The sequence below is a fragment of the Cynocephalus volans genome, chromosome 3 (genome assembly GCF_027409185.1).
Source record: "Cynocephalus volans isolate mCynVol1 chromosome 3, mCynVol1.pri, whole genome shotgun sequence".
Taxonomy (NCBI): domain Eukaryota; kingdom Metazoa; phylum Chordata; class Mammalia; order Dermoptera; family Cynocephalidae; genus Cynocephalus; species Cynocephalus volans.
In genome coordinates, this window is record NC_084462.1 from 99,451,436 (window position 1) to 99,469,840 (window position 18,405).

An 18,405-nucleotide genomic window follows, 5' to 3' on the forward strand; every position below is an offset into this window, starting at 1 on the left:
TTCTCTTCTCTGATATATCCAAATGGCCAACAGACATATGAAAAAATGCTCAACATCACTCAGCATCTGGGAAATGCAAATCAAAACCACATTGAGATACCATCTAACCCCAGTTAGGATGGCTAAAATCCAAAAGACTATGAACGATAAATGCTGGCGAGGCTGCGGAGAAAAAGGAACTCTCATACATTGTTGGTGGGACTGCAAAATGGTGCAGCCTCTATGGAAAATGGTATGGAGGTTCCTTAAACAATTGCAAATAGATCTACCATACGACCCAGCCATCCCACTGTTGGGAATATACCCAGAGGAATGGAAATCATCAAGTCGAAGGTATACCTGTTCCCCAATGTTCATCGCAGCACTCTTTACAATAGCCAAGAGTTGGAACCAGCCCAAATGCCCATCATCAGATGAGTGGATACGGAAAATGTGGTACATCTACACAATGGAATACTACTCAGCTATAAAAACGAATGAAATACTGCCATTTGCAACAACATGGATGGACCTTGAGAGAATTATATTAAGTGAAACAAGTCAGGCACAGAAAGAGAAATACCACATGTTCTCACTTATTGGAGGGAGCTAAAAATTAATATATAAATTCACACACACACATACACACATACACACACAAACCGGGGGGGGGGGAGGAAGAAGATATAACATCCACAATTATTTGAAGTTGATACAACAATCAAACAGAAAGGACATTGTTGGGGGGGAGGGGGGGAGGGAGAAGGGAGGGAGGTTTTGGTGATGGGGAGCATTAATCAGCTGCAATGTATATCGACAAAATAAAATTTAAAAAATAAAAAAAATAAAAGAAAAAAAAAAAGTAAATTCAAATACATTAGATTTTGAAATGACTATAGGTACATTCAACGACGGGTTGTGGAAATCTATTTTGTCTGAAATACTGTACAGTGACTTATAAGAACTGGTAGAAACATGTAAGAGTTCAAATATAACCCTTACAATGAAGATTACAACATGCAACATTCTATTAATCCTTCCCAATAAATTCTAAATCTAAAAGCTTCAAGGTCATTAACCAAACAGTATATAAACAGGTTGATCACTGAGGGATTTGTTATTAGATGTTTTTCTTCCTATAAATGATTTCTCTCAGTAAGTAATGTTAGTCTGAAAAAAATAATAGTCTATGAACTTAAATACTAAGTTAAATAAATGTGAAGAAAATTATTATAAATTTCAATAATTGCAGTCAATTCTGCTTTACAGTTCCCGAGGGTGTCTGAACATGACAACTTAGTTTCTCAACATTATCATTCCTAAGAAAGACCTGAAAATTCAAAATCTTCCCATCTTAATCTTACAAGCAAAATAGCAGTAATGTCTATCTGAATACACTGATTCTAGGTCCACTGACTGAAGAGTATTGACTTAAGAGGGTCAATGGAGCCATAAAGAGAAAATATTGTGAAGTTTGCTTGTTTTCTCCTTAATGATAGGTTATTCCCAGTCACTCTTGAAATCTCCATAGTCCCTTTTCTCCTCAGTATCTTGTTAGGAGTACATGCTGAATCTGAGTGACTGCCGACTTAAGAATACTGCTAAGAATAATTTGGTATCAGGAGTATCTCTGTGTCTGAGATACTGTCTAGAAGACCAGAAATAGAGACAGACCAATTGAAACTTAAACTCCAGACAAAGTGGTTACAAATCTTTATATAAGTTAGTACCTAGAACAAGGTTAATTCATTTGAAATTTTCTTTCCTTTAACTCATATGATTCTACACTAACAAAATTTTCCTTGTCTATGCCTTTTCTGATTCTTATACTGATGTTCCTTTTCATCCAGGACTCTGAACACCTTCCAAACTCCAGTGCTTGATTACTTTCTCATCTCTACACTCCCCCCCATGGCAATAAATTTGAAAATAGGAAAATGTATATATTGCCAGCAAAATATAAATGTTAAATATTGACCCAAGAATAGAAATTTTGAACATACCATTAACTACAGAGGATGGTAAAATTTTAGCATTTAAAAAGGTAGAAGAGAAAGTTTAAAGGAACATACAACTCTTGTACAGGTACGCTATCCCTCAAAGTTCTTATATCCAAAACCAAAAGCTGTTTTTTTAAAATTAATTTGGTAGAAAAACCTGACCTCTTAAGTCCTGTCCCAGTTAGTATGAAGATTTGCACATTTCTTTGCAGAAATACTAATATGATTACAGAGTACTACATCAGATCCAGCATCTAAAAGCAAAATGTTTCTATTAATTATGAGCAATCCAATTCCAGGAATATATTTTTCAGTAATCATTTCTATCAATTAGATTTAGTCTAGGGATACAAGAATAGTTTAATAATAAAAAGTTTATCAACATAAGTCATTTAAAAGTAAAAAAGATTACATTAATAAATGCTGACAAGATGTTTGACATAGTTCAGTTGGCTATAACTATTTTTTTCTAAAAAACCTGTACTTAGGAATTTAAAGAAACATTTCGATGTAAGTAAAACAGTATTTACCGAAAGTCAAAAACAAGCCTCGAGTCAAATGAAGAAATGTAAATATATATATTTTAGAAAGCCCTAAAGGGAGAAACTGACTTAGAAATGAAAACATTTGTTGCCAGAACCTTTCCTGCAAACCAAGGCTCAGGCAGGGGTGAGAGCCTTAATCAGTCCTCCTGAAACTTGCTCCAATCTCAGTTCTCCAGCGAGATAAATAATGATGAACATTCTCTGGGGACTGTGCAAGGCTTTAAAAATCTACAGATGTTTAAACTGTTTCACCTTCCATTTGAAGAAATCTCTAAAAATACTCCATTTAGTGATAAACTCCTGAGAGACTTGGATTTTGTTTTCTGATAATAAAATATAATTAATATATATTCATGCATAAACCATATTCATTATAGAAAACTTAGAAAACACAGAAAAGCCCAAAATAGAATATAAAAATCATCCATAATACTTCTCTCTGATTTTCAAAAGATATAAAGGATGAAAATATTTCCCTCCCCTTGGTCCAACTCTGTCCCCAAGAGGTAGTTGGTGTCATTTGCAGTTTTGTTTACATGCTTCCAGAGACTTTTCTGCTCCTTCGCAAAGAAGTAGATTAGGAGTTTTAAAATTATTTTTATATTTTATTTTGTTTCCCTAAATATGATCATGCTATATATATTTTTCTGAAATTTGCCTTTTCACTTAATAAATATGCTTGTCATATCAAAAACTATATATAAATATACGAACAAAATTAGGATAATTTTAGAAGAATTACAGGAAAATATTTGTGAACCTTGGAGTGGGAAGATTTCTTAACCAAGACAGAAAACTCAAAAGGCATAAAAATTATGTTTTCTGTATCTAAAAGGTACAAAAGCAAAATTATTTAAGCAATTCACTAGGAGGAAGTATTTTTAAAAGAACATATTAATAAGATAAACAAAATGAAACACACACACAAAATGAAATAAATAGGCAAGTCAAAGAAGAGGAAAAACAACTAGATAATAAACATTAAAAAATGTGCAACTATATTACCAGTCAAGAAAATGCAAATTAAAGTGTCAGATAACATTTTCTAGTTACGATTGACAAAAAATATTAATGTTGAAAACATTCAATATCAAACTGTATTTTTATAAGCTTTGTGGTATCCTGTGTCATTATAATCATTTAGTAAACTAATATACCATTGTTTATTTAAATAAGCATACATGTTTTGATTCACAAATTGAACTCCTGAAAATTTATTCAATAAATTCTTTAAATTGTTTGTATAATAAAATAATTTTTTAAATTTTTCAATTATTACTAACAGCTAATACTACTATTAACTTAACTAATATATCTATTTAATAAAATAAATTACTCTAAATTAAATAAATTTTTATTTTGTTTTTCAACTTTATTGTGATAAAGTAAAATTCTTAATAAAGTATTAATTCAGAAAAACATATGTAAAGGTGCAGCATTTTTGCATTATCAAAAAACGAAAGAAAATAAAGCAATAAAGGGAGATATATGCATTCAATATAATTCTTCCAGCATTGTAAGAAATAAATTTTGGTTTTTTAGTAAATTAAAGTAAAATAAAATAAAGTGAAAATTTTTTTAAAAAGGAGATATAAATGAAATGTATAATCTTACAATAAATATTATGGAACCATCAAAAAGGATGAGATAGACCTATACATCTTCACTTAGAAGGATGCGTACATTGCATGTTTAAATAAAAATGCAAATAGCTAAAGGTAATGCACACATGCTTTTATATATTTTTTATTAAATGAACAGAAATCTCAATTGCATATATGGACATAGAGGACATTGTGGAATCCTTGACCCAGATTTCCTCTTTAAGGCCTTCCCCTGATTGCTGGAGCTGGGATTATCAGCTGATGGTGGCTCCAAGTTTTATCCTTCACCTCCTCTCAAGGGTTGGCCAATGACTGGCTCATATGAGGATACAAAATACTAGTACCCTTGCCTCAATTTGGGACAACTCTGAAAGACTCCTTGGAACTCTAGAGTTTCTTCTGAATTTGGCTGAGGCCTCAATTTTAGCTTAATGGAAGATCAGCTTGTCCTTATACCCAATGCTGTGTTTCTCACGTTCTTAGTGAGTGTGACTTAAGAGAAGTATCTCCCAAGAGCTCACTGCAATGAACCTTCTGCATGCTACAGCCTGTCTCAGAGTCTGTTTCCAGAGAACTTAGTCTAAAACAGCACATATGTCTTGATATGCTAAAAAGTACACAAGGAAAGGTACCCAGAAAGATATACAGCAAATCATTTATATTAGATAATGAAGGGTATAGGATTGGAGAGGAAGGGCAAGGCAGAGATTTTCACTTTATTCACATCTTTATTGTTTTAATGATTAAACTTAGAGGTTATTTCTTTTGTAATTTAAGTCACTGAGAAACTACTTTTTGAGACATCATAGAGAATGATTTCTTTTGCCATATAGTAAGGAAGGCACATACCATTCCTAAGCTTTTAATTCCTTTTACCTGCTTTAAAAAGAAACTTGTTCAAAGTCTCCTTTAAACCATTCAAGAACATAAGTCTTCAGGCTTCCCAAATGGGCATAGTCTGCACTTTTAATTTTATGCCGACAAATAACATGATCAATAAATTATTGCTGTTTGTGAAACATTTGCTTTCATAGTTCTAACATATTTTAACTCCTAAGGTTACCAGAATTTTTTTTCACCTTATTTGACAGCTGAAATTAAACAAATCCTTTTCAGCTACAGAGCTAATAGAAGGTTTACTACGTGTGTCATTAGCACCATCCATATAAGGTAACAGAAAATATGAGGTGTGGATTTTAAAAATATGATAAAATGAGAATACTGTTAGATGCACAGGAAGGTGTGACTTTAGGCCAGGCATATTCTTATTAAAATGAAAGTGCCTCTATTTTATTTTACTAAAATAGTCAGCACTATGTATTTTGAGTTTACATCTTTCAATTTATTTTATCAAGTCAAAAATATATATCTTAGTTGAAATATGCTTTTAACTATCATGTCATTTTAAAGTGATACATGGCATAAAAGATTGCTCTGTATAGGCTGCTAAACATTTTTATGTTCAAGAATATCATGGTTAGAATAAAGAAACATAATTTATTTGGTTATATATTTTAGCCCTTAACACTTTTGTAACATGTTTTTGATGTTTGAGTAGAACTCTTAGGAAAAATTGAGAAAATTTCAAATGTTATCACCACAGAAAACATTAACTATTTGAGGTGATGGATATGTTAAACAACTTGATTAAGTGATTCCAAATTGTACTCACAAGTTGTAAAATCCCTTTGTACCCCACACATTTATACAATTATAAATTGCCAATTTGCAATAAAAAAATGAAAAAGACTTTAAGGAAAGTACAAAAGCACATATAAATTTCCCAAAGTATTTAAAGTTTAACACATTAAAGTATTTGTGTATGTGTATGTGTATGTGTATATATGTGTAAAATTTTTAATGAACAGATGTTATTCATAATCACAATATTTAGATTATGTATTATCACAGTGGGGCAGCCTGTAATCTTGAGATTGCCTTTTTCCTATTTTGCATTTATTCAACGTCTTTCATTCAGAGATATTCTAAGAATACCACATGAAGAACTAGGGGGTTGTGCAACCTACCTGCAGACAGGAAGAAAATGGAGATTCTTCATGTCCTCTTTAAACATACAGACTGGTGTCATGTCCCCAGCATGTGCTGAATTCCACTTGAGTTGTGCACTTCCTATGGTACATTGCTCTCATTTCTTATCCCATTTATACAGTAGTAGCTACCGCAATCCCATAACTTAATTAAATACATGAAATAATTAAGTATAAGTATGTAAAGAAAGAGTTGTTCTTAAAAAAATCAAAATGATGAATGTCTAAAACTAGATAAAGACACATTGCTTTTGACGAAAACTAATTGCTACATATTTTGGTATGGATGAGACAGCTATAAACCATTAGAACCAAAACTTGTAAGAATCTAGATAATAATTCACTTATATTCCTTTATAAATGTTTTCACACCACTTAAAGACAGTGAAACTGGAGACTAAAGAACACAGTATGAATATGGTTCTTCTTTCTCTGTTTAGCTAGCATTTTGTTCTTTCTCATGATACATAGCACATTCTGTTAGTACACTTGTCTGTGCATGTGTTTTATTTTACATCCCTCATCAACCTCCACCACCTCCCCTCAACCCAATTCTCAACTCTCTTAAATGTTCTGATAGTCCATGAATTTTTCTTTAATAGTCATTATTACAACTTTAATAACATATGTATTAGTTTAGGGATTTGTTAAATGTCTACCTCCTTTGATAGACTGTAAACTGCACAAGGTCAGGAACAACATCTGCTTTGGATCTGCCTAGATATCCCTAGAATATAAATATTTATCAAATTAATAAATGAAAAATAAACAGTTAGTAAGGCCCCTGGGAGCATAAACTTTTCCTTACCTTAGCAGAGAGCACAGGGATCATCACATTGTAGGAATTCATCTGTCTGTTAATAGAGCAAATGCCTAGATGAAATTCAGTAACCATCTACGCATCGGTTTACTTTTTAAATACGTACCATTTTCCATGCACACCATCGCTCATTTTTGTAGCTTACTGAGAAAAAAGATGAAAACTAATCATTTCTTCAAATGGATTTCTATGTCATTAAAATATGCTCAGTTCGTTTGAAACTTCAGTCGGTAAACCCATCCTCAATGACAATGCTTTCACTCTACACAAAAAATAAAATAAAGTGGCAAATGACTTGTTAAAAGAAAAATTTAGACAAATTAAATTGAACAGAGTTTAATCATGGAAAGAATGACCAGCAAATTGGGCAGCCTCCAGAACCAGAAAGGTTCAGAGAGACTCTGCTGCTGCTGCTGCTGCTGCGTGTTAAAATTTATAGACAGAAAACGGAAGTGACGTACAGAAACAGCTGGATTGGTTATGGCTTGGCGTTTGCTTTATTTGAATACAGTTTAAACGGTTGGTTGAAGTATGGCTGCTGTGATTGGCTGAGACTCGGCTGTTGTTACAGAAGCACACTTCTAAGTTAGGTTTCCAATTTGTTTACGTACTAATGTTGTGGTTTGTACCTGAGAGCTCAAGTATGTGAGTGCAGAAGCTTTCTCAGGCCCAATTTTAGTTTGATTTAACAGACTCTATGTTTACATATTTTAAAAGAATAGATCTCATCCGTTTATGCCTGTAACATTTTTTATGATTCTTCCCCTAAACTGTTTTCTCTTAACTGATCAATTCTTGGTCCCAGTTGGGTTTTGTAAGAAGGCTTCCCCTGTAGTCAAATGCTTAGTCAGTAGAATCAGACTGCTCGGTTGCAAATGCAAGCTCCAGCATTTAATACATCTGGAGCTTGAGCAAGTTTATTGAACCTTTCTGAGTTTTAATTTCTTCATCTGTTAAAGGTAAATAGAGTCAAGTCAACTTGCTAGAGTTGGGTAAGGATTGACTGGATCCCCACTGAGCACAGTGATCAGCAACTAGCAAGCAGTCAATGCACGGGAGCTGGCATGAAATGGGATGTGGATAAGACTGAATCTGCATTCACTGCTGTCTAACAATTTGTGTTTTTTCCCCTCACAAACTTCAATAGATAATGCTTTTTGTGTCTGGAGTTATATCAAATGATTGAAAAAAATATGGTATTTTTATCCCCCTTACTCTTCCCCAAGCTCTATAGAGAGGCAGAAGACAGATAGTTTGATAATAAAAAATTATTTTCTCTAAGTAAACATCAAGATTATTCAACCCAATAGACTAATTTTCATGGCCAACATTAATAACTATGATAATAACCTTGAAGAATAGCATACAACCTTTCTTCTCTATGAGCTCTATTAAACTGGGAAAATACAAATATATCCTCATCCATCATTTCTGATTACATTATTTGCAAGTCTGGTTTGAGAAGAGAAAAACTGTAGAAAAGAACTTTGCTTATTATTGCTTTAGAAACAGTTTAGATTAAGCTACAAAATGATTCTATAAGGCTTTGAAACATAAAGATATTTCAAATTTTTAAAATGTTAATTAAAAAATTCTTTTTCAGAAATACCCATTTCATGTTAATGTTGTACCCTGCTGTAATCCATTCCTGACAGTACTGAGTGTAGGCCATTACACAAATCCATAATGCTAAAAGGAGCTGGGCTGATTTATCTTCTTCAAGCAACTGACCTTCTAGGGCATTGTGAACTTTTATCAAGGAGATTAGTTTTCTTAAGTGAAAATATTTGATATACAAAAAAACTGGTTCCTTGAAGTAGGCAGGGGGTACAGGGCAGAGGGGAATAAGTGTCTCAACACAGTCATGGCTGGAACGTAATGATGTGACCAAGGGTTTACATCCACTACGGGAGGAAGACATAAAATCACTCTCTGTATGTTTTCTCTCATTATCAGATTATGCTACAATCACCTTGAGAATGGCAACTTCACAGGCTGTGCTGCCGCATTTCCCTTTTATGATGTCACAGAAAGACTCACTGTACCTTGTCAACTGATTTTGGAAGCCAGATACTATTGCCACTACTATCACATTTTATAGTTGAATAGTGCTTTCTGGTTTTAAAACTGCTATACCTAGAGTGACCGTATGTCCCTGTTTGCCCCAGATGGTCCTGGCTTACTCATATTGCCCCAGTATAATTGGCAACACCTCCTTTCTTCAGTCTCAAAAGTGTCCTGGTTTAGATGATAAAATTATATAGTCACTCTAACTTTAACAAGCATTAACTCATATGGTCAACCTGTGAACAATTTTATAGAACAGATGAGAAAACCGAGGTCTTGAAAGAGTTACTCTCTGCTGAGTGAGACACTGAACCTGAACGAGGGCTTTTGGCTCCTTTTTCAGCTCTCTCTCCTCACTACATACTAAGCTCATAGAGTCAGATCCTGAGTGCTTCAGGAACTGCCACTCAGGTAGAAGTGCTGCTGTGGTGGCATCTTGTTGCACATTCAAAATACATTTATTCTTCATGGACTATGGAGATTGCCCCCAAATTCTTATTAAGTGTGTGTGTGTGTGTGTGTGTGTGTGTGTGTGTGTGTGTGTGTGTGTGTGTGTGTGTGTGTGGTGTGTTTGTGGGTGATGATTGCATCCTTAAGGGACAAAGAGAATCTGATTCAGCCCATACTGCCCCAACTTCTGAAGGAGACCACACCTACAGAAACTCTACATGACTTGGCAATTTCACAGTGCCACACAAAGACCCAAGAACCCTCAGATCTCTTGGCAGCTGCTCTGACTATTGAACTCCTAGGTGCCTAATTTCTGGATCTAGCCAGCAGGAACTGTAGTAATCCTGTCTCTTTCCATCCCCCAACCCCTCAGTTTAAGACACATGTCACACCAGAAAATTTCGAGTACAGAATTAAGTTACTGACCCCGTACCAGCCAGCCGCAAAAAAACCCAAAAAACAATTAAGTCACAGGTAGTTTCTCTATGTGCACAATCTCAATCAAGGAAAGCTTCATATTCATAGGAACTTGCTCCTCTCCAAAGTTTTACTTTTTTTCCTTCCGAGAAATCTGAGTGTTTACTATCATCATTTAAACAATTTCAAGATAAATAAATGTTAAGCAATAATTCAGTTATTTTGAATCTGTCTAGGAGGAAATAATTCTTTAAAATGTGCTGATTTTTAGAGTTGATGTTATTCCACAATTAAAAATAATTTAAAAATAGCACAGCTATAAAGAAGAAAGAGTACAAAAATAATTCATTATGAAACAAGTAGATGCATTTGAAAAGAAAAAAGCGTTTAATTACAGCTTAGTATATTTGCAATGATTCATGATGGCTATTTACATCAAATGATTTTTTAAATATTAAATATTAAATCCATTTAAATGCAATAAGTTGTATAGAGAATTTTCATCTTTATTTCAGAGTCATGCTACTTTAAAATTCGTCATTAGAGCTAATAAGAAATTATATTGAAACTACTCTGTACATTTAAATGAAGCATAAATCAATTATTGAAGCAAGGAATTTTTTCATCATTGCAATGATTATCAGAATAAATTTAGTTCTTCAATTCTGCCTAATGATATCTTCAATAACAAGAAATTTGCATAGACTTAATTTTTACTAGGAACTCTTTAAATGTGCTTATAATGTCTTTTTTCAGGAAAAAATATTTGAAAGAATTCTCACACAGTATTGGAATGCTCTAGGTGCCAGATTCAGTTATCTTCAATACCCTGGAAACCAAAATTAGATTCAGAATCAATATACTGTACTATCCATTTAACATCTAGTATACCAAACACTAACAGCATTTATGAAAAAGTAACAGACTCAAAAAGGTTAAGCTGGTAAAACCAGTCAATATACCAAAGCAGTATTATAGGAAGTGAAATTCCATATGTCAGTGACTTCCTCAGGTGTGACCCACAAAATCTAGTTCACTTTTGGAAGAATAACCTGTGAAATTTCTTTTGGAATTCATATGAAAATCCCTTTAGTCAGGCATGAAGCACAGACACCTGCTGGCAGTACCACTCACTTGAACTTCTCACCTTATGAGAACAAAACAGGACAAATACAAAATCATTGTCTGACTGCCTTGCTGATTATATCGTGATGCAAGTTAGTGGAATTTTATAATCATCACTATTATTATTATTACTGTTTTATTAAGTGCATATTGTGTGCTGAGAATTTGAGAAGAACTTTATATGCATTGTTTCATTCTGTCCTCACAACAATCTTCCTCATTTTCCTACCAAATATATACAAGTGTGTGTCTTAGAATTTGCTACATTCCCAGGGACAGAGTGAATCATCAAGATAATAAAAATTAAGTGATGATGGTTTGTCATTATCCCCCCAACACACACACACACACACACACACACACACACACACACACACACACACACACACACACACACACACACACTATTTAGATTAATCAATAGAAACATGACCTTAAAAAGTTCTGAACATTGATCTACACATAAAAATTTTAGAACACACCAAAAAATGACACTTTGGTTAATGTCTTCACAGGTTCTGTGACTTCTAGTTCAGGCACTGTAAGATAATGCAAGTGTTCCTGGTAGAGTTGGCCATCAGAAGGTGACATGGTCACCTCAGTGGCTAATCCTTGCACTCCATGTAGATCTGTATTCTTTCTCTCTAAGACTGGAGCAATCCCAATGGAATTTCCATATCTTGACATAACTGATCAGTTATGAAGAGAATTACTAATAATAGCTAATACGCTAATATTTGAAAACAGAGAAAGAGAGGGATTTTAATTTATCACTTTACAAAGACTACTTTCATGTGGATATGCTTTCCTGAATGTGAGAAGAGAGGGGTGGAATGTTTTTATTGGGATACATCAATGACATTAATGTCACATTATGTGTGTTTTCTGCATCAGGAAAAAGGTTTACCACAGCTGCTCAAGGAAAATGGAACCAGAGTAAGAAATTTTCCACTTGGACTTGGGAAACCAGCAAACTCATGCAGGTATAATTAAGAGCAATTAAATTAAAGGATAAAGGTAGGACATATTATGTATATATTTATTTATTATGTTACATTGTTTAGAGATGTCATGATTTAGATTTCAAATTACTGCTATATTGACTTTGACCTGCCAAGACTAAGAAGACTTTTTTTCTTGGAATATACAGAAAATTATCCATCTGAGTTCACATGCTCAGAAAAAATCCACCTTATAAGTACACAGTAATATATATGAATATACTTATATTGATGGGAATAAATCTGGATAACATCAAAGAATCGTATATATCCTACAGAATTAATCTTTTTTTTTCTTCTTTTGGTAACTTCTACGAGGTGGATGATTGCACTTTACATAACAAAATTCTATAGCAACATGCTTAAATACAGATGTATTTAATGCCTAGATGTATCATACTTCACTCAGCTATCAATATGTCATGTAAATAAAGGTAAATTTTTAAAAGAGTTTAAGAGGACACAAAAAACCAATGTAAACCTTTGCTGCCATATTCCTTTTTCCACTTACAATCTGGCAAAGCTAGCCAAGCCTAGTACTGTGAGACACGAAACTGGACATATGAGCAACAAGGCAAACAGTACAAGGTCTGAATCCAAGCCTGACTCTGCCACTTACTAGCTTAGTGGCCTTCAGCAATTCTCTTGGTTTTTCTGGTTCTCAATGTTATCATCTGTGCAAAAAGGGGAGTTTAACAAATATACTCGAGTGCTAAAATTATTGATAAGGACTTAAAATTTTAACTTAAAGTATGCAAAATTATTCAGGAAATATTTAAATGATTATTTATAAAACTATATTTGATATATTTCTCTCTCCTATTTTTTTATCCAAGACCAAATTCTTTCCTCTTGATAAAGACAACAGAGAGTGGGCATTATATTGAATTGTATGGGTGCATTTATACAAGATAGAAATACTTGCAAAGGAGGTCGACATCACCATGTCTATTTCACAGAGAAAAGAACAGAGGTCTGGCACTAGTAACATGCCTGGAGGTAAGCAGTTTTATAGAGATAGTTTGGGAATTAATATGTTAGTGCTTCCCAATTTTAGCTCTGTGGAAGCATGTTACTTTTCCATGGTTACTGGTGTTTCATGTCTGTCTCCCAAGATCATAAATGCTGGGAGGCTCACTTTTTATTTCACCAGGCATTTGTCTCTATGCTTGGGACATCATAGTTATGATGATCAAAGTTTGCTGAAATGATTAAGCATTGTTGGTGATGTAAAGAGAAAACAGCAGTGACCTGTGATCTACAGACCTCTCCTATCTCAAGTGCAGTGCTGCTCAACAGTTGCTTCAGTTTTGGACTTTGAGTGGACAACAGAGTGACTGACAGGGACAATGGTAAAGAAGGAAGCTCAAAATTATACCAGTGCTGTGCTCTGACAATTTCTCACAGCTATTAATCTTTCCCCCTAATTCACTGAGTTGGTTAGTGTCTTAGATGCCATTAGGCCAAATTTCTACCAATACAAGAGTCCCTTTTACAGTTTTCCTGAGGGCTGATTGCTCAGTTTCCTTCTCCGTGGAAAGAGCATATTATCTTAAGTGAAGATTCCTTTTTTAAAAGTCATTCCTTGCATTAAGCTCACTCACTGTTCTAGTTCTGCTGTCTAGTCTTTGTTTTGTCTGCATGAAATCATCAAGCAGGACCAAGGTATAAAAGAGATGCCCATGAAATAAATACACTGTTCTTAGAAGCATGTAATTTTTAGCAAATCTTCCATTCCTCTTACTATTTCTATATTTGTAAATAGGTACAATTTTGTAAAAGCATTCTCAGAGACATCCTTGTGGAAAATACTTTTTGTTTTTCATAGTCAAATATGAGTGATTTTTTTCCTCTACAGAATGTAATCATTTATTATCTTTGCAATACCCAGATATATGACAAATTTCTTTGGTCTCATTGCACAGATGGAGACAGTAAAACACTGAAAGATTATATAATTAGGTCAGGCTCAGGGTGACTCTAGTTACTGAAATTCACTTTCATAATTTCCTAGTTTATGAAATAAGTCTTTGGGACAAGGATTCTTTCATATGGCATATATCATATCACCCTGTTTGGACAGGAAAGAAAACATATCTAAATTACATCATTGCCATAGTCAACCCTGGTAGAAATGCTTTCTCAGCAATGACAAAGTTTTTTTTATTTGATTTAAGCTGTAAAATCATAAAATTTTGAGCTGGAAGGGACCATAAAGATAATGTAATTCACCTCCTCATTTCCCAAATGAGGGTACTGATTCCCAAAGCAGTGATGCAAATTACCCAGGGTGATTCAGTTAATCCGTGTCAGGGTTGGGACAACAGCCAAGTCTCCTTACTCCATGTTCATTGCTTACCCCCTTACCATTCTGTTCTTTATATTCCCAAGGAATGTTTAGAATTAAAAATAAACTTAGACTCTGAAAGATCCTAGTAGGTCCTTTTATCCAGTCTTTTCTAATTGTAACATTCTCACTCGTGCTTTGTACCTGTATGTGCCTCTGCCTGCAAATGTCCACTCTTCCTTCTCGATCTGGAGAATCCCCCTCATTCTCATAGGACCTCACATGCTACCTTTTGGTGTGAAGCACTCTCCTACTCCATCAGGCAGTCACTTGTTCTCCCCTCTATGGTCTCTTGTAACAGTTTACAGTGTGTTAAATGACTTGTTTGTGTTCCTGTTTCCTCTACCAAACTATAAGCAAATATAAGAACCATGCACAAATTAGTGAAAACTTTCTAGGTTGCAAATAAAGAAAATCTATCTGAACTAACAGTTACAAAGATGTTTTGGTTTGGTTTGGTTTGGTTTTAAGAATCTGGGAATATCTCCCACCATACAGGGCAGTGATGCAGCCCATTCTCAGGCATGGACTGAGTGCAGGACTGGAGCATAACAAGGAATTCAGGAAGACTGCTCTTTCTTTTCTCTTCTTCTTGATTCTTTCTGCGCATCTGCTTCATTCTTTGCTGTTATGCAGAGCAGCTGTCTCTATTTCCCAGTCCACAGAGTTGAAAATGGACGCTACTGGTAGCTCTCTAGTTTACATCTTCTTCACTCAAGAATAAGCCAGAGAGAATTGGAATCTCCTAGTCTCAAATACAATTCCCAGGAAAGCTTGGTCCAACGTAGGCAGGAGCTCACTCCTCTACCAGTTAATTGTGACCAGGGGACAGACAAAATCGTATTAACATGGCTGCTCCCACAGTGACTCTGGGGATGGCAGATAAGGAAGTCTCCAGAAAGAGAAGCAGAGCAGAGACTGAGCCGACAAAATTCGGTTTTGACCACAGTGTCATATCTATCATTGTATTCCTATCTCCCCTTAACTAACATACACATCACCAGCACACTGATGTACTTAGGACCATGGTAGACCAAATGTTTTTAATGAATTAATTTAAAATATTTTACACAAACCTATAGCTTTATACATGAGTAAACTGAAAACTGGAGAGAGGAAGTCACTCTTTCAATGCTCCATGAATTGTTAGTAACCAAAGGAGATCCAGATTTCCAGAACATTAGTCTTAGGTTTCAATTTAAACATTTACAAAGTATTTATTTTGTACCACATAATTTACCAACTGCTTTACCAACATTATCTCAATTAATCCTCATAAAAACACTGTGGTGAGTACTATTATTATGCAAGAAGGAACTTGAGACTTATTGAAATTAAATGACTTCGATGGATCACAGCCAGGACTCAAAGCCAGGTCTGCCTCATTAGTAAGCTCTCAACCACCACTGCCAATAAAATAAAATGTGAGCTACATATATGATTTTTATATTTTACTTTAACCACATTTTAAAAAGTAAAAGAAGAAACAGGTAAAGTTTTTATTTTAATGATGCATTTTATTTAAACCAATATATCTAAAATATTATCATTTTCACATGCAATCAATATAAAAATTATTATATCAATTTTTTTTAACTAAGTCTGTGCTTACAGCACATCTTAATTTAAACAAGCTACATTTCAAGTGCTCAGTAGTCACATCTGGCTAGAAGCTACCATAGAAACAGTGTAATTCTAAATGATTATATACAACTGCCCATAAAACCAGTTTACGTGAATTTTGATGGAACATCAGGACAAATAGTCAATCATACTCTATTATATCTAGGTCTCCCCTGGATCCCTGGATATCAAATCTAAAATTGTTCTGCGTGGTCCAAGGCAGATCATACTAACAAGTCATTGTTTGCCTCCACCTCCAATGAACTACTTTCAATGCTACTATAGGCACAATTGAAGGCCACCAGAAAAAAAGTCCTGACCTAGAACTCAGACAGTTCTCTACCCTCACAGCAGAGGGCCCAAACCCAGGATAAGCTTCCATCAACTATGGGCTTTGTTTTGTGCCATATCAAAAAAAAAAAAAAAAAGTTCTGGTTACTCAAGAAATTCGAAAACAGGTAGGAAGATGGTGGCTGGAGGAACCTAGGATGTGTTCCTCCACAGAAGAAGACCAGAACAGGCCCACTGCTACCACTGCCACACTCACTGGTGACATTGTTGGGACCCAGGACTGTTGCCCACTCTTCCACAGTGAGTCTCACCCCACCCCACGCTGCTGCTGCCTGCAGCACACCACCAGCTGCTGTCGCTACTGGTAGCCATACAGACCAATGCTGTAGCACTGACCAGACCAGCTGCACATAGTATCCGTGACCAAGCCACCTCATCAGCCAGCCTGGCTATGCACAGGAACCCCTGCTGTTGTCACATGCAGTGTGGCTGCCACTGTAGCCATCACACCAGCCAGATCACCTGGGAGTGGGACCCCTGCCAATGCTGAAGCAGTAGCCAACCCAGCTGGGTGCAGGATTCCAGCTGCTACTGCCTGCCTCATGGCTCCTGTTCCTAACATTGCAGCAACTGTACGCACTGGCACCACTGCTGCTATACTAGTTAGACTATGGGCAGGACCCACTGCTGCCACCATGCATTGACACAGAAGGATCACAAATGGAACTGCCAGAAAGAGATAGGCCAGCTCAGACCTGTGTCCCAGTGGCCCAACCCATAGGGGGAATTACACCCTGTGTGCAGCACATGTGACTGCCCTGACCCAAGGAGAAACATACGCAGAGAACTTGTAGAGCACAGAAACCCCAGAAAGCCAAATAGTGTACAGAAGAAAATTTCCAGCCACCACCAACCCATCCTCCAACGAAGGGAGGCAAGAACTTAGGAGAAGTCTTGGCCTATAAGAACAAGGAAAGAGAAACCTCACCCAGGGTCACCCATTCAAGCCAAGGAGATCCAGGATGCTCTGGTGAACCCAACAGGGTCTCAAGATACTAGCCAGGGACCCAACAAATCCACCTAGGGTTACCGACACCAGCCAAAGAGTGACAAGTCACCCAGGAACTTTGCCCAAGACCTCGAGAGTTCACCCATCCAAACACAGTGTCATTAACCTCAGCAAGACATCACTAAGTGCCGCAGTGCATTCACCACAGAGGCACTCAACTCACAAACAACTATAACATTGAATGCAGCAGAAATACTCACATGGAGACTACACTACTGCATCTACCTGGAACCAATACTGAAACACCCTACTCAACAGTCAATATAAAACACAGGAAGTCCTCTCTCCTCAAAGCCCACACCAGAGTAATAGAAGAAGCAACTTCTCTACTGGATTACTAGATATCAATGTAGAGAGCACAGAGATATGAAAAACAAAGATATGTGACACCACCAAAGGAATACAATAATTCTCAAGTACTAGATCCGATAGAGTAGGAAAACTCTGAAATGTCTGAAAAGGAATTCAGAGTAACAATCTTAAAGAAATTCAGTGATATACAAGAAGACTCAGTTAGACAATAAAATGAAATGAGAAAAACAGTCCAGGACCTGAAGGAAGAAATTTACAATAAGATAAATACCACAAAAATGAATATAGCAGAACTCCTGGAACTGAAAGGCTTATTAAACAAAATAAAAACTGCATTTTAGAGTGTAAGCAGCAGTCTAGAGCAAGCAGAAGAAAGAATTTCTGATCTCAAATAACCCAAGCAGACAAAATTAAAAAAGAAAAGAAAAAGAATTTAAATAAATGAAGAAAATCTAAGAGAACTAGTAGAGTACCTTAAGTGCACAAATATTTGAATCTTGAGTGTTCAGGTGGGAGGCGGGGAGAGAGGTGGGGAGAAAGGAAAAGGCATTGAAAACAAATTCACTGCAATCAGTGAAGTAATAGCAGAAAACTTCCCGGGTACTGGTAGAGATATGGACTTCCAGGTCTAAGAGGCTCAAAGGTCCCCAAACAGATTCAATCTAAAGAGATCCTCTCAGAGACACATTGTAGTCAAACAGGCAAAA